The sequence below is a fragment of the Populus euphratica genome, unplaced genomic scaffold, assembly GCF_000495115.2.
Source record: "Populus euphratica unplaced genomic scaffold, PopEup_1.0 scaffold50.1, whole genome shotgun sequence".
Taxonomy (NCBI): domain Eukaryota; kingdom Viridiplantae; phylum Streptophyta; class Magnoliopsida; order Malpighiales; family Salicaceae; genus Populus; species Populus euphratica.
In genome coordinates, this window is record NW_011499870.1 from 1840899 (window position 1) to 1861418 (window position 20520).

Consider the following 20520-nt stretch of genomic DNA (forward strand, 5'->3'; position numbering starts at 1 on the left):
GGCCAAGTATCTCCAAGCTAAAAAATGATATGGTGTTTGCATACACCAAAAAACAATGTTTTAGCATATATTTTTGTCTTAATAACCAGTTTATTAAATCAAGAGAACATTGACCAAAATTTCAAAAACAACAAAAATTTTATTTTTTTTGTCTTTTAGTATCCAAGGTATGACATTAACGACCAAAAGATTATTATTATTAGTATTACTATTATTATTACTATTATTAGTACTAATATTATTGTTGTTGTTATTAGATTGTTGTTATTTATAATTTATACAATTAACCTCCTTGTGGTTTGACCTTAGTCTTGCCAGGTTATTTATTACTTTGAGACTTTTGCAATTGGGAGAAGACATTAATCTTTTGATCGTGTTATTTTCTAAATGTTGGTCTATTTAAAGTTTAAGGTAAGTCCTCCTCGATAAGGAGACTTTTATCTTATCAGACAAAAGTTTAATCGTTATAATGTCTATAAAAGAATTATCTTTTTAATATCAGAAATATATTTTACGTATAAATTTATAATCCCATATACTAAAATAAAAAAATATTTTTATATTTTTTTAAATATTGGCCTACTTCTTAAGACTTTAGTAAACTAGTTATTAAAGTCAAAATGCTTGTTAACACATGTTTGTTTGTTTGATTTTTTTTTTGTTTTATGAAAATACAATGTGATTTTTTTTATTTTTGAGAGACTTGGTCGTATGCATAAAAATAAGATATTTTTTTGTGTAATTGCTTCGCAATGTTTTGGTGAAAATCGAGTATATGAATACCGGATTTGTATCTTTACAGTATAAAAATATAAACCAACATTAAGCAAAATTGATTAGAAGAACACATGGGAAATTACAAATTTTTAAAAGGATTTTTTAGATTTTTTGGATTTTTTTTACCAGGCCTGATGTAATTATTTTGAGCTAGGCTAGACTCAGTCCGACCAATGAACAATGGTTCTCCACTGTTCACATACTACTTGAATAGTGGAGCGTGGAAGGGTTGAAGGTAAAGAAGAAAGGGAAGAAGAAGAAGATGAAGAAGGGGAAGAAGAAGAAAAAAAGTGACTGACCTTGCGATGAGGTGTTGTCGTCTGACACGATCAAAGAATTGATGTTTTTTCTCAATTGTATGAGTGTCGAAGTAATAAACAATCCGACAAGACCAAAATTGAATCACAGGGAGATTAGCTTTATAAACTACAAATAAAGAAATAGATAATAATAGAAAAGGAGTTGAAGAGAACTTTTGAAATGTAATATTGATGTAAAGATTAAATAAGGATAAAATAATTATCAAGGTTAGAGGATCCACTGATGGTATTTTAACACAACTATAATATATACTCTTTTTATTACTCAATTAAAAACCACACACAAATGAGGTTCCAAACAGATTACAAATTATTAATATGATTACATTAGTTATCTTATTTAAATAATGTTAATACTTGTAAATATTGTCAGACATTCTTTATTATAGCTTATGTTAACAATAAATCAAGTTTCTTTCATAGCACATGTGTCAGTTATACCATACGGTTGGGCTATGAAAGTGTCAAGTATTTGTTATACCAAGAGTTATACAAATGATAAATCTAGATTAACCATTTAACAAGCAAAGTATTAAGAGTGAATAAGATAATAAATACAAAACATATTAGTATCAAACATTAAAGTCCATGTTGAGTTTATACTATATTTATTCTTACAATATTAGTATAGCATTTTCACCTTGACATAATAAACTTAACTGAACATAATGAAGGAGAAAAACATAAATAAATAAGATAAGAATATAAATAAGATATAAGTTACATAAGTAAAGGAAAGGAAATGAAAAGCATAAATAAAAGATTAATATAACATAAAATAAAACTTGAACAATATAAAATACAAAAAAAGAGAGCAACAACAAGATCTTAATATGAAAACTAAGATACCTAAAAGCATGACAAATGTCTCCTTTTATAGGCTAAAAATTAGAACTATTGATTTGATAACTAATTGTTAAGTGGGTGTCCACCTCTTGACTTGGTAATAATCCTTATCTTCTTGTCTGTAAAAAATGTCATTACTAACTCAGAATTTGAACAGATAGTCTTCATGAAAGTTTAGAGATATTATTTTAGCTTTTCAATAAAACAAGAATGAGGTCATTTGGACTTCTATAACTCGAGATATGAGCTGAATACTGAACAATGTCTGAGCTGCAGGATAGATTATGACTTCTCTATTGTTGCTACAATTTGAAATTGAAAAACATTCCTTTAGAATCTTAGACTCTTCATGAAAGTTTTAGACTTATGTCTTAACTTTCTTTCAATATAAATCAGACCTAAATCCAAGTTCTACAACTTCAATTATGATCCAATAACCAAATAGTGTTTGAATTTGAATTCAACCAACATCACTTTTCTAAGCTTAACTTTCTCTTTGTCTTTTCAATTTCAGTGGTTAAACTCATCAATCAATCCTTTGATTTATGTGATAAGCTTGTATTTAAGATGAACATTTACTATAAATTAAAGGTATTTTATATTATTAGACATGTTAGTTAATGAGTTATTGATACTTCAAGTGCAAAATGATAATATAAAACCTTGAAAAAATTTCACTTTTAAGTACTAATCATCGTTCATGGTGGTGGTAGTGTGGCAATAGGCAATGGTTCCTCCTTTTTTATATTTTTTTTTTTGCATTGCTTTTTCTTTATGTTTTTTTACTCTCGCTTCTCTATTTTTTCTTTTGTTTTTGATGGTATGTTGTTGTCTATGGTGGCTCAGGGCAGTTTCTGTGGCAGCGATGGGGAAGGTAGGTAGTGGTGCCCTTTTTTTCCTTTATGTTCCTTCCTTCTTTTTGTTTTGTTCCTTTTCATTTCCTTTCCTTTCCTTTCCTTTCCTTTCCTTTCTCTGTTTACTATCCTTTTGTTTCGTTCCTCTTTCTCTATTCTCTGTCTCTATTTCTTTCTCTGCCTTCATCCTTTGTTCCTAAACAACCATCCCTTTGTTAGTTCTATTTTCAGTCTCCCCCTATTTTTCACCTTTTTTGTTTCCTTCTCTCTATATCGTCCCCTCTATTTCAAATTATTCCCTTAACTTTTTCTCAAAGTCTTTCTCTCCCTTTTGTTCTCTCTCTCTGGTCCTCAACCTTCTCTTTAAGTCTTTCTCTCCCCTTCATTCTCTCTATCTTTAGTGTTTTAAAAAAACTCTTCAATGCCCTCTTAAAAACTCTCATGCAAACCATCCCCTTTTTTTGTTCTCCCTAATCTGGTATTTATAAAGGGAAATAAGGAGAGAGCCACCCTACCCTGTCCAATCAAGTTGAATAGGTAGGCTGGCTGGGCAACTACCGACAATGTTTGTCTCCTTTATTTTTTTGTCATAGAAGGCCAATGAGCGTGAATGGATGTGAATAATAGAGTGAAGTAGGCCTAATAAATAGTGAAGGATATCTTCAGTGTTCACGTAAATAATGGAGAGTGAATTAATCCACTCTCCACTATTAACTTTATAGAATAGTGAAGATGACGATGTAGTAGATAAAAAAGACGAATGAAGAAAAGAGAGGGGGAGGGCTAAACTAGCAATTACTCATGGTAGCTCTATGGTGGCAAAAGGTGGCTACAAACGATGGCGTTAAGGTGATTCTTCTCCACTCTCTTTTAGTTTTCTGTCTCTCTCCTTTTTTTTTTTTGTAGCTGTCCTTCTCCTTTTTTGTTTCTCTCCTTTTTTTTTCTTTGGTTTTTCGTTTGTTATCCTTTCACTTTCCTCTTTGTTTTTGTTCCTCTTTATTTTTCTCTCCCTTATTTTCTCTTTTACCTTGGTCTTTTGCCTTTCTTTTTTCCACTATTTTCTTGTTTCTTTGTTCCACTCAAATCTCATCCTTCCTCTCTACCTTTATGTTTATTTTCCTCTCAAATCTCATCCTTCCTCTCTGCCTTTATCTATTTTCCCCTCTATAATCTCCTCAATCTTTTTATTTTTCCCTTACTCTAGTATTTATAAGGGATAAAAGGGAGAGAGTCACCCTACCTTGTCCAATCACGCTGAATAGGTAGGGGGCTTCAATAGGTAGGTGGCTCGGCAACCGTCTGCAAGGCTTGTCTCCTTTGATTTTTTATCTTGGAAGGCCAATAAGCGTGGGTTTTGTCAATTTGGGTTTTTGGGAGAGAAAGGGAAATAAGCGTTGCAAGGGAGAAAATCTCCTTCTTCCTCTAACTATACATGTCCAAGGAAAGAAGGACATGTACAGTCCCATTCAAAATGACACCATTTCCCCCCTATTTTATATTTAACAGTGGATGAAACAACGTCATTTTGAACAAAAGACACCATTTCATTTAAATTAAAACAGTGCCAAAGAAGTCAATTTCCAAATCGGTCCTCAACTTTTTATTTATTCAATCAAGTCCTCAATTGTAATTTTGATTTTAAGAATAAATTCAATTGCTTCCCTACCAAATAGGATGTCAACCCTAAAGTTCACCACATTTTTATTTTGATCCTTGGTCTCAGATTTATTAAATTTGATCATCCATTGATTAATAAACTTCTATTTTCTTCAATTTAATCTCTAATTTAGTGAATTTCAATCCCTCTATTTACACGTCTTTTCTAGTTTCGTCCCAGGTTTCAGATTTTTTCAATCAAGTCTCTAATTGGACATAAAACTTCAATATTTATGCAATTAAGTTTCTAATTTGACCAAATCAACTCTTAAAAATTATAATTTGAACCCTAAACTTTAATTTCTTCAAATTAAACCTAAATTGATTTAAAAATCAATTTTTTTTTACAATCAAACCCTTTATAAATTCAACTAAACCTTGAATAAAAATTAATTGAGTCCTTAAACATCTAATTTTGGACTTATCTTTATCAAATTGAATTTTTTTTATCAGCAAAGCTTTCACTAGTCAAAAATATACTGTCAAATTTCAATCATTGTATTTTTTTGCTTCTTTAACCAATTTCTAGTCATTTTCTGAGCGCTTCAACATCCTTTTTTCACTACTATTATTTTTTTTTATTCTGAATATTTTTTTTGGAAGAGAAAAAATAAATTTGAAAAACCTTTCTTTTTTCCATTATTTTCTTGTTTCTTTATTCCACTCAAATCTCATCCTTCCTCTCTACCTTTATGTTTATTTTCCTCTCAAATCTCATCCTTCCTCTCTGCCTTTATCTATTTTCCCCTTTATAATCTCCTTAATCTTTTTATTTTTCCCTTACTCTAGTATTTATAAGGGATAAAGGGGAGAGAGTCACCCTACCTTGTCCAATCACGCTGAATAGGTAGGTGGCTTGGCAGTTGTCTGCAAGGCTTGTCTCCTTTGATTTTTTTTTATCTTGGAAGGCCAATAAGCATGGGATTTGTCAATTTTGGGTTTTTGGGAGAGAGAGGGAAATAAGCGTTGCAAGGGAGAAAATCTCCTTCTTCCTCTAACTATGCATGTCCAAGGAAAGGACATGTACAGTCCCATTCAAAATGACACCATTTCCCCCTTATTTTATATTTAACAGTGGATGAAACAACGTTATTTTGAACAAAACACACCATTTCATTTAAATTAAAACGGTGCCAAAGAAGTCAATTTCCAAATCGGTCCTCAACTTTTTATTTATTCAATCAAGTCCTCAATTGTAATTTTGATTTTAAGAATAAATTCAATTGCTTCCCTGCCAAATAGGATGTCAACCCAGAAGTTAACCACATTTTTATTTTGATCCTTGGTCTTAAATTTATTAAATTTGATCGTCAATTGATTAATAAACTTCTATTTTCTTCAATTTAATCTCTAATTTAGTGAATTTCAATCCCTCTATTTACACGTCTTTTCTAGTTTCATCCCTGGTTTCAGATTTTTTCAATCAAGTCTCTAATTGGCCATAAAACTTCAATATTTATGCAATTAAGTTCCTGATTTGACCAAATCAACTCTTAAAAATTATAATTTCAACCCTAAACTTTAATTTCTTCAAATTAAACCCTAAATTGATTTAAAAATAATTTTTTTTTACAATCAAACCCTTTATAAATTCAACTAAACCTTGAATAAAAATTAATTAAGTCCTTAAACATCTAATTTTGGACTTATCTTTATCAAATTGAATTGTTTTTATCAGCAAAGCTTTCACTAGTAAAAAATATACTGTCAAATTTCAATCATTGTATTTTTTTACTTCTTTAACCAATTTCTAGCCATTTTCTGAGCGCTTCAACATCCTTTTTTCACTACTATTTTTTTTATTCTGAATATTTTTTTTAGAAGAGAAAAAATAAATTTAAAAATAACCCAAAAATAGGTGATGGTAGTGCTTAGTAGTTTACAGTGAGGAAAAGAAGTTTTTATGGGTGTTTTGATACGGGTTTTATTTGGGTTTAATGAGCTGATTTTGGCCAAAACAAAAATGAGAACAAAGTCTAGTGGTTTGGGTTTAAATTTGCAGACAAGAGAAAATTGAGGTGCTTTGAGTGTGTTGTGGTAAAGTGTGGTTATCGGTAAGGTTGGAGGATAAATTAGTGGGGATACCGCTATTGTTGTGGTTGACAATTAGTGCCTAGTTTTTGGTTAGGTGAGGATAATTTTGGTGGTGCTATTATATGGCTTGAATAAAGAGTAGAGGTTAAGGAAGACGAAATCGATGGAGAGACTAATTTGCTCATTGTAAAATTTTAGTTGTAGCCCTAAGGAGAGTGGGGTTGAGTGGTTCTAAGTTTTTATGACTGGTGGATATGGTTGTTGGATTTGCAATATTAATAGTAGGTCTTGATAACATCTAATTATCCTTCCAACATTCATTCAAAAGTAGCCATGTGATAATATTTTTCTTTCTGTCATCAAAAGGCACTTATCATCATAACTTTGATGAACTTCACTATTTCACCATTTAATTATCTTTTTTTGTTTTTGCTAACTGATCTAAATATTATTTGTTTTTCTTTTCAGGGTGCAATGTATTACCCCTAGGTGGGTCACCTTTTCAAGGATGAGCAAAAGGAGTGAATGTCATCTCTATCAAATATTTTGCAAACTCTATCAATGTTCTTCTTGTTTGACAATATTTATTGTTCTAAAATTAGCTATCACATTTTAAAGATCATGTCTATTCAAGTCTAATTATTGAAATGAAATCAGAGAGATTTTTGAAAATCAAACTTGTTTGGTTAAAAACCCAACACACATCATTCAATACATGCAGTCCTTTGACTATCTTGTATTTTGAAAATAAAAATTGACCCGTTCTATGATAAAAATAACATTTCTATGGTTCTTTAAGTCCATTTTAATCTCTGATCTTTAGTATATTTATTTATGGTACGTGATAAGGTGACCTTTTATGAATTTCAAAAAATCAGGATGCTCATGTCAAAATTTGAGGATTTATCAAGAAGGGTTGTTCCTCTTGAGCACTTATTTTATTAGTATACATAACCATCAATGACTTAATTTATAAAGCTATGACCTTTATAAAAAAGCTCTTCAAGTTTTGAGAGCACCATTTATTAGTTTAAATTGCTTACCTAATTAAAAAAGGCTTTTAAAAGCATGTAATATAGACTATAGTTCATGTTTATGAAATAAAGTAAATTTATAAGCTGAAAAAGTGTTTGAGGGTTTCAAAGACCTAGGATCAACATAACTATTCATTAGCTCTCTTTCTATTGTTGTCTTTGTAAAGGAAATGACATATAACCATGTTAACATCAACGATCAAAATTCTCTTAACATGGATCATAATACAAATTCAACTTATGATTTGATGAATAAACAATCTAATCATTTAAAGATACTAGAGACTTTATCATAGACACCAAAAAACATGTTTGTAGCTTAACATTTTTTTATGGTATTGACTTTTAGCATTTGTTATGTCTGCTAACCGTGACATGATGAACTCTACCACCCATTTCATTATTTTATCTAGATGATAATGAAAGATATTATCAAGAACATATGATGATCATCAATATTTTATGCCCCTCAGTATATATCTCTCTTTTCTCTTTTAGCCCTTTCTTAATCGTTGAACTTTTGTTCTTAACATTCTCTTTACCATTGATTCTGTCATTGTCTCCATCTTTTCAAACAAAATATCTCTCATTTGCCCTTATTGTAGGATGTGATCCATATGTGGGTTTCTTTTTAAAAACAAATCTACAAGGCTTAAAATGGGATTGCAAGGGATATATATTTCAAGAAATGTGAAAAAAGTGAACAAAGATGATCTTTTCTCATTTCAAGTAAGGTCGGTAATGATTTTGACTTCTTCATGAGTCCATAACAACTGAATCCACTACATGTCATTATACATAGTGCTAAAACTTAGCTAAATGATGTGTGGTTCAAAATCATATATGAGCTCAAAATCTGTTTGGTCACCCCGTATTGTTTATCATGCCAATGAGTCATTTTTGCAATCAAAACACTTTTAATCTTTAAGGATTGATTGACCTTCATTTTGCATGTTAGAGTTTCATTAAAATATTTTATCCATATAAAACGGTAAACACCTACTAACTTCAAAACAATAAAAAGATAAAAAAGAGACATGTTTCGTTAAATGATAGGATGTGATCCTAAAGCAAAATGGAAAATGGAAAAACTCTATAATAAAATGATTTACAATTCAAGACCATTCTTGGATTAGCTTTTCTAGCAATATTTATGTTTTGCCAAATATTTTTGATAACTTATCATGTTGAGACATTCTAGTGACAATATGAAAAATGACATCATCTTTCACAAACTCTACTTGCCTGTTGCTCTCTAACTTCAGGACTTAAATCTTGCAATTTTTATAACTATTTAATTGAATGGCCCAAGACCCCACCATGATATTCACACCTCTTATTTGGATTATACCACTTATGAAATAGTGGTTACATGGGATTTCATGAAGTTGAGGCAATAAGTCTGAAATCTAACAGGTGCTGGTAGATGAACTTGAGTGGCAAACAGATGACAATCTTAGCAAAGGCACTTAAGCAGTTGATGTTATAATGAGACCTAGTTGGATTATATAACTAAGGTTTCCCATTTAACAACCATCTTTTTATCATTGTTCTAGAATCCATGGTAGGACATTTAATATTTCTCATCTTGCTAGTTTGTTCAATTCTTCAAGCAATAATCACAACCTCCTGTCAATCTTCTATGGTAGTTGTGGTTGTCTAAGGATTGTTGGAAACCTTCCAAGGTTATTAGGTAATCTTGGAAATGCATGAAAACATATAGCATTGACACGACTAAAAGATTGATGTCTTCTCCTAAATGCAGGAGTATCGAAGTAATAAATAACCCGACAAGACCGGGGTCGAACCATAGGGAGGTTAATTGTACAAATTATAAATAACAATAATACAACAACAATAATAATAACAACAACAACAACAACAATAATAATAATAATAAAGAAAAAGAAAAAGAAGAAGAAGAAGATGAGAACTTTGAGATGGAATATTAACGTAAAGATTTAACAACGATAACAATAAATGTCAAGGTTAGAGGATCCGCTAATGGTATGTCAAACAAGTATAGTATAAACTCTTATTAGTCAATTGGAAACCACACACAAAGGATGTTCCAATCGGATTATAGATTGTTAACATGATTACATTAGTCATCTTATTCAATTAATGCTAATACTTTTAAATCTCGTCAAGCATTCATAATCATAACTTATAGTAACAACAAATCAAGTTCCTTTCATAGCTCAGGTGTCGGTTATACCATACATTATGGGCTATGAAAGTGCCAAGCATTTGTTGTAATAAGTGTTATACAACATAAATCAAGATTAATCATTTAACAAGCAAAGTATTAAAGAGTGAACAAGATAACAAATATAAAACATGTTAGTATCAAACATTAAAGTCCATATTAAGTTTACACTATACTTATTCTTACACCATTAGTGTAACCTTTTCACCTTGACATAACTAACTTAGCTAGACATAATGAAAGAAAGCAAAATAGATAAACAAAATAAGAACATAAAAGTTAACTAAGTAAAGGAAAGGAAATGAAAGGCATAAGAAAGAAAAATAAATAAACAAAATAAAAACATAAATAAGATAAAAGTTAACTAAGTAAATGAAAGGAAATGAAAGGCATAAACTTGATATTAATGAAAGCAAAGCATAAGCAATACAAAAAAATACAAGAGAGAAAGCAAGAGTATGATCTTGATCTGGACACCAAGATGCCTAAATGCATGGCAAATGCCTCCTTTTATAGGCCAAAATTGAGAACTATTGATTTGATGACTAATTGATGAGTAGGTGGCCAACTCTTGACTTGGTGACAATCTTTATCTTTTATTGTCTGCCCAAAATGTCATTGATAACGTCCAAATTAGAGCCACTTGAAAAAATGAAAGTTGTAGGAAATTATCTCAGCTTTCTTGTGTGAAAAATTCAACTCATTTGGACTTCTAGAACTCTAGATATGGGCCAAATACTGAACAGTGCTCGGGCTGGAAGACAAATTCAGGCTTCTTTGTTGTTGCTACAATTTAGACTTGAAAATGGCTTTTTTAGATCTAGGGCTCTATATAAAAGTTGTAGGCCTATGTCTTACCTTTCCATCCATATAAAGTGGACCTAAATTGGAGATCTATAGCTCCAGATATGATCCAATTACCGAACAGTATTCCGGTTTGAACTGCATCGACATCTCTTTTCGAAGTTTAGCCATCTCTTTGTCCTTTCAATTTCAGTTCTTAAATTCATCAATCAATCCTTTCATTTATGTGATAGGCCTGCATTTAAAATAAACATTTACCACAAATTAAAGGTATTTGATATTATGAGATACCTTATTATAAAACATGTTTTAACTAAGGAGTTATTGATACTTCAAGTGCAAAATGATGATATAAAACCTTGGTAAAAATGCACTTTTAAGTACTAATCAAGCATCACTACTACCGATGTGTGGAATTACATGTTATCTCTACTAGAGGAGAACCAGATGAATATGAAACTCTTTTATCTCCTCTTCGATTCCTCACTGATGGTGCAACAAACAAACACCTTTAGATAGAGTTATGCTATGTTGTAGTTTCAATTTTTCTGGTTTTTCAATTCAAGTCTATCTCTTCTCCTTACGTCTGTGTTTTAACACTGGTGGGAGAAAAATATAGATGATATGGAACTACTACATCCTTTCTTGGATTCTTTGGTAGTAGAGCCACCAAAAGATCTCTATAGATGGAGTTTTACTCTGTTGAAGTGTTTTTTCAAACCCATATGTTGCGTTGCTGGGTTGGAATTCAGTTCACAATAAAAATGGCTGGAACCCCGACTTATGGCACAGAAGGTTGACAGCTATTGGAAACTACTAGAAAGAGATGTAAACGTTGTGAACAACTAATAGTGTAGCTGAACAAGAAAGGAGGTTGTCTTTCATTAATGACTGAAGGCATTGTTTTTGTTTTTTATGACTGAAATGAAAGAGAGAAGGTGCAACTTTGATGTTGTGACCGCTGCTAGTAAAGTGCTAAAAAGAAGAGTTAATTATTTTTCCTTGTGTGGGACATAGACTTATGTTGTTTCCATAGGAGACTATGCAAAAAAATCCCTTTCTATTTTTAAAGCTCAGCACTTGTTCAAATAGATTTATGAGTCTAGCTACTTTACCTTTGATGCTTTCAATTTCCTTTTGATAATGAGCTTCTATTTGACCCCTTTCTTCATTTTCCATCTTTTTCTCAATCTGGTGTAGCAGACCTCAAGTAGGGGAACCTATGTTTTAACCTTGTGGCATGATAAATGTATAAGCATGTTTTAAATGATGAACTTGCCATTCAAGGGGTGATATATGGTCATAACTCTTGCATGATGAAATAAGAATTTTGATTCTTGCTTAAACTCTATAGCAAAAATTCATTGAGAGATGCCCATTGTGTCACCTATAAGTTCTGAATTCAAGATGCTTCAAGAAGGGTTTGCTTTGATACAAAACAATGTATAAGGAGTATACATCATAAAGGTAGGTTCTAATTGTTTTATGTGAGACAAAGGGTAGGTTCACTACTTGGTCTCTAAAAAAGGGTTTCTCGTTGTCTAGTGATTATCCTCGAAAGGTTGATATGAGGCTTACAATTAGCGTAATGATAAAGGTCCTAGATAATATCAGATTGGCATACCAACTACTATCAAGTAAATAATCAAGCAAGAACTAAATAGTTTCATGAGTCTTACCTAGGGTAAAGTCATTAAGATACCGTTACTTCCTCACTTAACTTAAAGTTGATGTAACAAATATTTAAAATAAAATGAGTGGTGTGTGAAGTCAAAAATCCAATAGCCGAGAATAAAAATTTATAAGTATATAATTCAATGCCATCAAAACTTATCCAAAGAGAAGGTGGACAAATTGAAAATAATTATCAAATACCTCCCCATTATTATTCAATACAAAAGCTGAGAATTCATTAGAAAATGATCAAACTAAGCACATGACAATTAAATATCAAGTAGATATCTTGAAAAAGCAATCTCAAGCCAAGTTTTTAATAACCAATTTATCAAGTTGGACACTAGTAATATATCAGATTGACATACAAACAACTATCGAGTAAACAATCAAGCAAGACCTAGATGATTTCATGAGTCTTACACAAGTTAAAACCATTAGGATACCATTACTTCCCCCACTTAACTTAAAGTTGATAAAGCAAATATTTAAAATGAAATGAGTGATGTGTGAAGACACAAATCCATATCCACTATGTGCATGTTGACATGAATGAATATGCATGCTAAAGCTGTAGAAATAAAATAAAAATTCATAACCAAATTATTACGACTCGATTCCCGGATCCATGACTAGTACATAGGTAAGGTTCCCCTTCAAGGTTCCATACCTATGCAAACCCAAACTTACATAAAAACTTATTCTTCAAATAATTCAATCAGAGTTCAACACGACAGTAACAACAAAACTAACTTTATAATATAATTTGATTGTCCTAATACAAGATTTTATATAAATTCATAGTTTTGGAGCACTAACTAGACATAAAGAAAAATGTACAAATTTACAACTAAAAGAGCAGGTTCTGAAGGTCCAACAAAAGTGACCTGCTATCAAGCTATAAGCCTGAAAAGGATAAATAATGAGAGGGTAAGTTCAACAACTTAGTGAGTAGATAATGTTCAATATACACATTCGAGGTAATACAACAATGAGAAATATATATGCAAGTATGGCTCTAGTTTCTTATAGAAAGGTTTATCAAATAGGCCATAACAAGAATATCATATAGTAAAACTTGTCAGAAAATCAAAATACAATGAGCATGAGGCTCCATACTATGGGATGATCAATCCACATAGGTTGGTGACTCCCCCGACCAACTAGGGTTCAAATACGATGTGCACAAAGACTAATACTACCCTGTTAGCATGGGTATCCTGACTAGTATACCATAGGTTCATAATCATAATAAAAAAGACATAGTTATATCTCAATGTTCAACTCATGACATCAATCAAATGAGAAGCTATCAATTATGAAGCCAATTCAAATATATACTGGTTCATATCAAGAAATCATATTTAACAATTGATCATGCTTTTTCATAACAAGGATAATAATCAACATATATATTATCAAGAAGCATGATCCAATTCATATTAATAAATTAAATATTTATAATATTTCTCATGCACATGGAAAATTATCCACTCACCTGACTCGAAAACAAACAGAACTCAAAGCTGATACCGAAGGAAATCCTACTAACGTCCCACCAGTAGAATATAAGGATTATCTGAATACAAAGGAGACATATTCAAAAATGACTCAAAAGAACATATAACCTATTTAATACACTTATCTAAGTGTATATTCCATAATCCTATATCTTTTTAAACTAAACTAGTTATTTTCTCAAAAACTCAAAAATCTAACAGTTTTTCTAAAATCTAATCCATAATAAAAAAATAAAAAAATTGATAATAATTCACTAAATAACCCTCAATTATTCATCAAACCAATCTGAAAAATCTAATATTACAGCTAGGGACTAATATGTAATTTATCATTTTTTAGGGCTAAATTGTAATTTTCGTCTAATTAGAGGACCAAACTAAATATATCATAAATTCATGAATATAGTTGAATTATATCCATAATTCATCCTCATTTCTGTCCAGAACCTCTAATTATACTCCAGGGACCATTCTGGAATTTTTCCAAATTTGTAGGGTCAAATTGTAATTTCTTGTCAAATGGAGGACCAAACTAAAATTTGTCATGAATCCATGAATATGCTGAAATTATGACCATAATTAATCCTCAATTTTGTCCAGAATATCTCATTATACTCCAGGGACCATTATGGAATTTTACCAAATTTTTAGGGTCAAATGGTATTTTTTGTCAAATTGGAGGACCAAATTGAAAGTTTTAAAATTTCATAACTATACAGTAATTCTTCCCATAATTCATATGTTATTCTGTTCAGAATCTCGGAATATGCTCCAGGGACCAATCTGTAATTTTACAAAGTTTGGGGACTAAATTGTAATTTTCACAAATTAAGGGACCAAATTGAATTTTCATCATCTTCAAACTCCAACCCAGAATTTCAACAGAAACCTTTTGTTCTTTCCAAATTTCTAACTCAAAATTCACTATTTACATAATTCATAACTCGAAATCATCACAATCTTCCATAATTAACTAAATAATCAATTACCTACAGCAATCAAAGCCATAACATTCAATTTAATTCATCAATTAAATTCAAACACAAATTTTCAAAATTCTAACATTTATCAAAACCAAAATTAAAAGCTTAATAATACATATTTATACATTTAACAACCTAAATCTTACCTTTAAACTTATTTCATTTAACTCCTTTCTATTTCTCTTCTAATTTCCCTCTTTTCTCTTCTTCTTCTTCTTTCTCCCTTCTCTCTCCCGTCAGTTTTTCACTCTAAATTTTTCAGACCTCTTTTTTCTTTCTATTTATATTTATCAAGTTTATTGAATTACTACACTACCCCTCATTCATTTATACCCTCTTCTAAGCCATGAAAGGCTTGGTTGCCTTTTCCTATATCTTTTAATTTAAAACATTGCACAAATAAACACAACACGACAAACATTTTTTGCAATTAACAAACAAAAGGCAAAGCTTAGTCCTCGAGTTCTCTTATAGAGTTACCATTCTATTACACCCAATATCATGATAACCTTTAAAAATTCAAAATTTGGCAAAGAAATAACATATTTTCTGGCATCTTGTTCTTTAGGAGAAAATGTCTTATTTAAGGAGTCATCATTTAGTATTATGATCATTAGGAGCCCTAATTAGTCAACAGAGATTTTATAGCATATGACTATTTACGCAAAAAAAAGAAGAAGATATTATTACCCTTTAAGCATTCTATCTAAGATAGGTTGCATTGGTGGTTTTGTTTTAAATTGCTAAAGGTATGTTGTACTATGCTACTGATGGTATGCTTGTAATATTCTTGATTCTAGTATTAGTGAATATTCAACTACGGATATTTCCAACTCTAATATTGGTAAATATTATATAGCCTTTTATCAAGATAAAAGGGAAATAAAAACCTATGATTTTACGGTCCTACAATCATGGTATATGACTGAAACAAAACATAGAATCATTTGTCCTTTAAGACTAGGGATTATTATACATGACTTTAAAACACTTACGTCCTAAAAACAATGAAACTCGAACCATATTAATCTAGAGGATCTTAACAACTTTAATAGCCTCCTTTAAACTGAATGTATTAACATTAAGTTTATCTTTGGATATTCACAAACATCTATAAGACCATGCATCTTCACAAACATTTCGAGCTTTAGTGGCTTTGTCAGAATGTTTATAATTTGTTCTTGAGTGGAACACTGCATCAATTCAATAACTTCATCTTTGATGAGATTTTAAAGAAAGTGGAAACACAAATCAATGTTTTTGCTACGATCATGCATGATTGGATTCTTTGACAGTTTAATAGCTAAGATGTTATCACAGTGAATCATGGTTGGTTTGTTTTGACAATGATTAAGCTACTCCAAGATCCTCCTCAGCCATACTACTTGGCAAGCATTAGATGCAGCAACAATGTGTTAGGTTGGTTGCCATTAATGTGCAACAACCATTTGCTATTGCACCAACCATGTGCACTCATCCAAGATGTCAAAAGTTGGCAGCCACCATTGTTGAAGAAGAGTTGGAGTTGGCAGCCACCTTTGTTGAAGAAAAACCTCCATGAATGCCTATAAATAGAGGCATATGCAAGAGAGCAAAATGTGTGACGAGAATTATGAAAATGTGAAGAGAGTAGAGAGGAAGAGAGAGCTGCAATGGCAGCAGCCTTGCTGCCATTGCAGCAGCTGCAAGTGCAGCAAAGAGAGTTGAGAGTTGAGTATGAGAGGGTATAATCCTCCTCCTCCATGTATTTGTTTTGTATTCTTTCTCTATCTCTAAATATATTGACTTCTCCCGTGGATGTAGGCGGTTTTGCCGAACCACGTTAAATATTGTGTCAGTGTGCTTGGCTCTCCTATGAGCAAGTATCAGAACATCACCGGTCGGAAATTCCCAACAATTGGTATCAGAGCGTTCGGTTTAAAGTGGTGTTTGATTTTGCTCAAACATGAAAGTTGTCAAAATTGTGTTTTGACCATACCACTGTGTAGAGGAGGAAGAGACGAAGCCACTGGTGAAAACCGCGTCGAAATCGGACGTCGGAAATCGTCGCGCGCGCCGGCGGGGTGACTGTCCACGTCATCAGCCACGTCAGTAGTTCTGCACAGTCATCAGACACATCACCTGACATATCAGCACTCTGACCAGTCAAACTGCCACGTCATTAGGCACGTCAGCAGTCCTGCACAGTCATCAGGCATATCAGCACTTTGACCAGTCAAACTGCCACGTCAGATTTGGTTGACATATATTCACCTGACACATCAGCACTCTGACCAGTCAAACTGCCACGTCAGATTTGGTTGACCTATATGTCCTACGTGGATGACACGTCATTACAGCCACGTCAGCTCCCTGGATTTTGATCCTGTGTGGCGGAGTCCTTTACCCTTTCACAATGAGTTGTGCCTTGTATTTGTCCATTTCCCTACTTTCATTGAGTTTCATTTTAAAAATCCGTGAAACTCTAATTGTCTTTACCCTAAATGGCAAGCCGATGGGTTCCCAAGTGTCATTCTTCACAATAGCATTATCCATGGCCTATCACCATTTGCTATTTTGCACTACATCCTCATATGTCAAAGGATCATGGTCATAGAATAAGGCTAGATGAGCCATATTGACATTTTCTTCATTAGAAAGACCTTGACCACTTATATAGCCCTGCATCCATCCTGGTGGTCTTCGAATTCTTCCTCTGCCATCACTGGAAAACTCTCCCCCATCAAGTGAGTTATCATGAACAGACCCTACAGTGTTAAGTTCACTGACAAGATTAATTGCAGGAGTGATGGTTGATGCAGCATGAGTGTTGTTTGCTGCAGCATGAGTGTTGTTTGCTGCAGCAGAAGTGTTGTTCGCATTAGTTTCCTCCTTAGGGCTGGCAAGGCTGGCATTTCTACCCTCATCGTCGTCTTCCTTCCATTCCAAATCAGCTAAGATAGTTTCTTTATGACTATCATCCCATTTCCATTTTTAGTCTTCTTAACAAATCACATCGCGACTGACAATTATAATTTTAGAAATAGGATCAAATAACTTATAGGCTTTGGATTCTTCACTTATCCTTAGTATGCATTTTAGACTTTTGGCATCCAGTTTTACTCTCTTGCTATCAGGTACATGAACATAAGAAATGCATCCAAAAATCCGAAAGTGACTTATTTATGATTTTAATCCACTTTAGATCTCTTCTGGTGTCTTAATTCTCATGGCAAGTGTCGGGCTTCTATTCAAGATATGCACTGTCCAGTTCACTGCTTCAGGCTAAAAATTCTTTGGAATTTGCTTCTCTAATAGCATGTTGCGCACCATATTCATAATAGTACGATTCTTTCGCTCTACAACCCTGTTCTGTTGTGGTGCACATGCAGCTGTTAATTGTCTTTGAATGCCATTCTTATCACAAAAATGGGTGAACTCTTGCGATGTAAACTCTCCCCCGCGATCAGTTCAAATACTCTTTATAAATGTACTAGTTTCTTTCTCAACTCTGGCTTTGTAGGATTTAAAGATAGCAATTGCTTCTGATTTTTCAACCAAGAAATAAGCCCAAGTTTTTCTACTAAATTCGTCAATAAAGGTAATGAGATACCTTTTTTTTGCTGTTCTAGATTGCATTTATTGGCCCACATATGCCTGCATGAACGAGCTGAAGAACTCCAAATGCCCTCCATGTACTTTCCTTCGGAAAAGGATCGCGATGTTGTTTTCCTATCAAGCAGTCTTCACAGATCTTTGACGGAGCCTTCAACTGAGGCAATCCATCCACCATATTCTTTTATTGGATCACCTCGAGACCATTCCAACTAAGATGACCATAGCGACAATGCCAAAGGTGAATTTGATCTGTGGTCATGGAGGAGAAGCAAGTTTCTTCTTTTAATGGACAACGACCAAGCACAAAAAACATTTTGTTATATATCATATCGGTTTCCATGACTAAACCTTTTTCAAAATGATAAATCTTGCATTTTTAATGTTGTATGACCACTGTAAGACCCTTCTCTTGCAACTAACCAATGCTTAGTAAATTGTTCTTCAAATCTGGCACAAAGAAAACATCAGTAATCACCTGTATGATTCCATTTATCTCCATTTGAGTATTGTCTTTCCCCTGTATAATGAGACTTGTATTATTGCCTAACTTCACTTTTTCTCTGAAATTGTTATCGAACTGTGAGAATAACTCTCTTTTCCCACACTTTCCCCGCATATGTGGTTACTACACTCGAAATCAAGAAACCACAAATGATCTTTTCCAGCATCATTGCCATCCACATGTGCCATTAAAAGCATATCTTCACTAGTCTTAACAAAGTTGACCTTTGTATCTCTTGCTCTTTTAGGACATTTCTATTGAAAATAATCTAACTCGTGATAGTTGTAACACTCTAGGGTAGTTTTATCAAACCTAAACCTGCCCTTGCCTCTTCCTCTACCTCGATAAGAACCTCTATCACCACCTCTTCCTTTTAGTTGAGGTTCGTAAATGATCTAAAGGGCTTGTTTATCCATAATGTGACGACTAATTCATTGTTCATGCACCAACAGACTACTTTAAAGCTCATCAATGAATAAAGTATACAAATCATTTGATTCTTAATTGAGCATACCATATAATTGTACTTTGGAGTCATGGATCTCAGGATCTTCTCGATAATTACCACATCCTCCATTCTTTCACCATGAATTCTCATCTTATTGGCTATGGTAAGAATTCTTCCGAAGTAGTCACTTATTGATTCCCCATCTTTCATGTGCAACACTTCAAACTCCTTGCAAAGAGCTTGGAGTTGAGCACGTTTGACTCATGCTGTCCCTTGGTACTTTTGCTTGAAAGAGTCTCAAATATCTTTTATTGTGTCCTTTTTTTAAATCGTTTCCAAAATAGATCGATCAATGGCTTGGAATAGATAGTTCTTAGTCTTCAGGCCCTTCAACTTTTGATCCTCAATCATCTTCTTCTGTCCGTCTGTGAGATCTGCCCCTTCCACTGCTGCAGGGATCCCAGTTTCCACCAAACTCCAGTACTCCTCGGAATGCAGAAAATTTTTCATAAACATACTCCAGTTATTATAGTGTCCATCGAACCGTGGAATAGCAGGCTGTACAAAGTTACTCTCGCTTGTCATTTTATCCTTTCACTCTAATGTTTGAGGTGTTGGTCAGGCTCTATGACGAGGCTGTGATACCAATGTTAAAATCAAGTATATTTGACAAGGAACTTTGTAGAGACAAAAATGCACTATAACACACAGATGCATAAGAAAACTCTTATTTATTAAAGAACTGACATGGCTATTAAATAACCTTTCATCAAGACAGAAGGGAAATAACAACCCATAATTTTACAGTCCTATAATTGTGGTATATAACTGAAACAAAACAGAGAATCATTTGTCCCTTAAGACTAGGGATTATTATGCTTGACTTCAAAACACTCACATCCTAAAAACAATGAAACCCGAACCATAGTAATCTAGAGGACCTTAACAACTTTACCACTCTCTCTGTTTTTGTTTTCTTTTTTATTTCTCGTTCTCTTTGTTCTTTTCTGGCTTTAGTTCCTCTGTTTCTGCTTTTTTTCTTTCGTTTTTTTTTTCTCTCAAGTTTGTTCCTGTCTATACTCGTCTCCGTCTTCTATGTTTTTCTTTTCATCTTTGTTGTTCCCTCCTTTGTCTTCTGTTTTTTTTTTTTTAGGTCCCCCCTGTCTCTTTCTGTTCATCCCCTGGTTCTCTCGGTTTTCTTTCAGTCCCCCGGTCTACCTCTGTTTGCCTTAGTAATATATATATGTAGTAGCATGAGGGGG

At 32.7% G+C, this 20520-nt stretch overlaps 1 long non-coding RNA gene across 1 annotated transcript; it reads right to left on the minus strand.

The window, feature by feature from the left end:
• Positions 1 to 12984: 12984 nt before the first annotated feature.
• Positions 12985 to 14891, minus strand: LOC105127161 (uncharacterized). Its single transcript, XR_842561.1, has 3 exons — positions 14858 to 14891; positions 13707 to 13787; positions 12985 to 13114 (listed from the first exon to the last, which is right to left on the minus strand). It is a non-coding gene; the product is annotated as an uncharacterized LOC105127161 (long non-coding RNA).
• Between the last annotated feature and the right edge of the window lie 5629 nt (positions 14892 to 20520).